The following is a 4,843-nucleotide window of genomic DNA, read 5'->3' on the forward strand; positions in this document are numbered from 1 at the left end:
AGTATTTATATAGTCATCATTAACAGGGAAAAAAAACCCCATCTGTTACAGGAGGAACCGAATCGTTTATAATCCATGAGACTGAAGAAGAGCCATCTGTGGGTTTCAACCTAAACAGTAGTTGGACTCAGGTATCTGACTGAATAGCTCTGAGGAAGGTGGCCTTTAAAGGAGAGAAAATGGATTTCCTGTCTACTCCGAGCTTCAGCCGACTCTGAGAAGGCAGAGGAACAGTTTCTTGGTGCATCAGGGTTCCGTTTTTACAACTGGTTACACACACAGCCCTCCTCGGAGGGTTCAAATGGGTAGTTTAGGAGAAAAAAACCCATGTCTCTGTTCTTGAAGGCCAATTTGGGAGTGCATATCTGGGATTTGGGATCTCATTGGGAAGTCTGCATTATTTAAGTCTCTAAAACGAGCCCTTCTAATATGACCTCAAGCTAATGTGCGGGTTTGTTTGAATAACAGCTTCAAGTTCATTTCTTCCACCCGCCTCTACTAAGCAACGCGAGACACAAGTATTGTTTTCCTGTGAGCGGTGGGCTGGTCAGGTAACAAATTGCCCCAGACTTTGGTTGGTGAAACAGAATTCAAGCTTATTTCAGTTGTTCTGGGCTTTAAAAAAAGAAAAAAACAAAACAAAACAAAACAAAACAAAACCTTTCAGAGGCTACTGATGTGAAAATACTGTGTTCTTGCCAGGGATTCTACAGATGACAGAGCTCTCTGCCTTATTTTTCTCTTCCCTCCACCCCCACCACCATCTCTCGCCAGACAGAATAGGTGAAGAGGTTGAACTGTAGATCTCCTTTCTCCTGTTTTGCTGCTTGTGAAGTCTGCCAACAGAATCCACCTTGACAAAGTCAAGGACTGTGCGTTTAATGTTGAACTGAGTGAATAAATTATGCATGAAATTGTGCCAGAGTCTCTAGTGTGCAGAATTGCTCCTTTTGATATGAAAGGTTAATTCAGAAAGGAGTCCAAAATAGCTGGAAATTGTGGGGATAAGTGGATAGTATTCACTGTTGTGAGCTGTTATTACTAGAAATTGCATTCCCTCTCTGGCTTCCCCGGAGATTTCGCTTTGCCAGTGAATATAAACTGTACTCAATAGAATAGCATTTAGGAGTAACAAGAGTGTATGTCCACACACAATAAAATATTCTAATGGCGTTTTAAAAAGAAGTTGTACTTTTTCATGTATATCATGCACCCCAAGGAAGAATTTCTATTGCATTTAGGTCAAGAACAAGGCATATCAAACGTAATGAGTTTTGCGCCTCTATGCAAGGGACTGCCTGGGACTCCCGTTTCAGAGTCGGGGCTGGTCATGCCACTGATTAGTTATGCAAGCCCGGTTCCTGATAAAGCCCAAACCATCCTTGCTTAAAGAAGGAACAGCCCCCAATTGTTTTATCACTACATCTTACACATCCAGCTTTAATTCAATCTTTGGTAAATTTATGAAGCTCTTCAACCTGTTTCTCTTAAATGTCCTTTTTACACACATCCTTATATCATTTTTATGTTAGTTCATTATTTCCAGCAGAAAAACGTAGTTGTCTGGAAAGCTACATTTTACTTAAAATACACACACACATATTTTTGGAGCTTGTTAGAGACTCCTTTTTGTGTTTCCATCACAAGGGAACAGAATTGTGCCACCAGACTGTGGAAGTTGTTTATTTTTGTCCCTCTCATGTACATTTTCAGAAATCATCCCCTTCTTAATCTCCACTGGGGACTGGTAGTTTTTTCCTCTAATTATAAAGTGGTCTCATTTCTGACCTGGGGTAGTTTTTAATTTTAATTCCTGGCTTGTGTTTATAAACTGTTACACTCTATTATCCTGTTGGGAACATCGAAAGAAAGGCTTCGGTCCTCTGTGTTGGTTTTAACAATTACATATTCATTCAGTGTCTTAAAATGTATTTTGGGGGAACCAAAGATGCATTTTTGATGATTTTTTTACTTTCTGTGTTTCTCTTATCTATATATTTCACATTAGTGATAAAGCTTTTAAAACACTAGACGGGTGACGGGGAATAGTGGTAGTATTTTTAAAAGTCTAATGGGAGTGAACAAAATTGATATGGTTACTTTTTAAAGGTATTCTTCTTTATTTCAAATGTTTATGTGGAAAAAGATAGAGAACTCTTGGCATAGGGAAGGTATTCCTACAAATTTTGGCAGATGCTGGGTTAAAATAAAGTCGTTGCTCAAACGCCAAGGTGCCTGTGGGTTTTTTTTTTTTTAATGTTATTTTGTTACTTTATGGCATTACTGAGGAGCATTTAAAATGACCAATCCTTACCCTACTCATTAATGCCAAGAGTGTTAAGTTTCTTTATTCTGCTGTCTGTGACTCATTAGTCTGAGTTCTGGACAGCAAATTGGCAAAATGGGCTCTTGTCACTGGAAATTGTTCCTTCTGCACAGTGAGAATATTCTGTGCCTGAGGGGTTGCAAACATTTTTTCTCGTGTGAACCTGAATGCCCCAGGCTGCTAAAAGTCCACAATTAAGTCACAAGGCAGTATGGAATTGTGTGTAATATTCCGATGACTTGATTACAGGGGTGTCTGCTCCTGCGATTCTAGATTTGATGTATTTAAAATGTTTCAGGCCAACCAAAGATGCCTTTTTGATGCAGTTTCAAATGCCTCCAGCAGATCAAACTGAAAAGTCATTGAAGAAACAACTTTGTAACATGGAGGGTAGGTATTGAAGGTAGCAAAGGTGCTGATTGGTGTGTAATTATATTTTACACAATTCTGCAAGGTGAACTAAATAGAAGTTTCCATAGAATTATGTGACATACACGCACACGTACACAAACTAAAAAAAAAAAAAAAAAGATCTTTTAAGAGGTGCTCAATCTAGCATTTATATATATTTATATATGGATATAGGTATATTTGCACACCTTTATCTGCATACAAATGTTTTTACGTATATATCACATGTAATGCAGGTAATGATTTTACATATGAATGTATTTTACATAGAAAGTAATTGTAAATATTTAATATAATTTTAAATATGTTTGAATAGTTCTAATTGCGTGTAAATATAGTTTGTATAATTGTAAAGTAACATGTCAATGTATTGTTTAAATACATGATTTAAAATGACGGTGACAGAATGCTCGCTTTTACCCCAGTCATTTTTTTTCAGGCAAAGAATCACCCAAAGAAACAATTTAGAGGCAAATGGAGAATCTTTTCCACAAGTAATTAATACCTTTAAAAGCATGTTTGAAATAATTAGGTAAGAGAATCAATCTCTTTTAAAAGCTTTCAATTCACCAGAGGCTCATTCACCAGCTCACACCTGCTCACCAACAATCCAAGTACCCTGACACCATCAACATTTTCTTTATCCACCATCCTCTTTCTTGAGGGAGAGGAAAGTAGATACATATTTCCTTAAAAATTTATAGAACCCCTGCACAAGTTCCAAAAGCATGATGCATTCACTGTTCCTCGTGAAGTGAATTTTTCAAAGCTTGGGTTTAAGATTTCATGTATTAAATGCACATAAAATGAATATTTTGTTTGTGAAATATTAAACATGAGTACTCCCCCCCCCCCCACCCGAGGTTGTGAAGCACAAATATGGTCCTGCCGTGCGCCTGTGCTATCTATGTTGGGACAGTCTGGGGCTTTATTAGCTTTTCTTTAAATCATACAAATTATCCCTTTTAACTATAAATGATCTTTTCTGTTGTGAAGTTTCCTTGACTCAAGATAACTTCACAAAAGCATGTGTAAGTTAACCAGAAATGCAAGGAAAAAGTAACTCTTGTTCAGAAGCGATTTATCTTTTTAAGCATCACTTGGGGGCGATATAAAAGGCAATTCTTAAAATGCAAGTAATCTTTAGGAAAAATATTATGAAAGGACTTTATTAGTATTCCATTGTGTTGTGTTAGCATCCATTTCATGGGAAAGATGTTTCATTTTAACAAGATCCTCCGCTGCAAGAAAATTAATTTTTTTTTCCCTTTGGCACAGCTCCAATCTTTCTTTTTTTCTTTCTCTTCCCAGTGGATGAAATGATCAGAGTGGAAAACACATTTTTATGAAAGAACAAATTTACAGGTGAATGTGACCAATGAAAATATTTGAAGTTAAACAATGAAAATCAAGTGATTGATGCAGCTCTTTTTTGGTGAACAGTTTGGAGTTCTGCTGACTGGTTAAAAGGAATGGCCATCTACCCCAACTAGTGAGGGAGCATGTTTTAATCCACTAATGTTGCATATTGATCTTGGAAGATTTGCAATGTGATACGTGCGATAGATATTTTTGCAGCTGGTACCAAGTGTATCCAGTACTAATATTTATTTTATTATTCATTACATTCTTGTACTTTCCAATTTTTAGGCATAAAATTTGATATTTACCCTTGAAGTACTGAAAAAAAAATCAATTTTCCTACCCTTTGGAAGTCTAGGAGAACGCTTTCTCTTTTGGTTGCAGTGTGCATTGGTTTCCTATTGCTGTTGTAACAAATTACAGCAAATAAACCATGTAAATTGATTATCTTACCATTCGAATTCTCACTGAGTTAAAATCAAGATGTTGGCAGGACTGTGTCCATTCTGGAGGCCCTAGGAGATTGTTTCCTCGTCTTTTCCAGCTTCTAGAGACTATCCACAGCCCGTGGCTCATGTCGTCAAAGCCAGCCTTGTTACGTCCCTGTGACCCTTCTTCCATGGTTCCATCTCCCTCTGCCTCTCACCTGAGCAGGCAAAGTCTCTGGCTAGGGACTCGTGTGCCGAGGTTGGGCCCATCCAGATAACAGGCCAACCCTCCACCTCAAAACCCTAAATGTCTGCA

The 4,843-nt window shown here is 37.6% G+C and overlaps 1 long non-coding RNA gene across 1 annotated transcript; it reads left to right on the top strand.

The window, feature by feature from the left end:
* The first annotated feature begins 2,289 nt into the window (after nucleotides 1–2,289).
* LOC122486406 lies at nucleotides 2,290–4,551 on the top strand. The gene is made up of 3 exons (XR_006298145.1): nucleotides 2,290–2,716; nucleotides 3,177–3,269; nucleotides 4,049–4,551. It is a non-coding gene; the product is annotated as an uncharacterized LOC122486406 (long non-coding RNA).
* Nucleotides 4,552–4,843: the final 292 nt, after the last annotated feature.

Source organism: Prionailurus bengalensis, chromosome A2 (assembly GCF_016509475.1).
Source record: "Prionailurus bengalensis isolate Pbe53 chromosome A2, Fcat_Pben_1.1_paternal_pri, whole genome shotgun sequence".
Classification (NCBI taxonomy): Eukaryota; Metazoa; Chordata; class Mammalia; order Carnivora; family Felidae; genus Prionailurus; species Prionailurus bengalensis.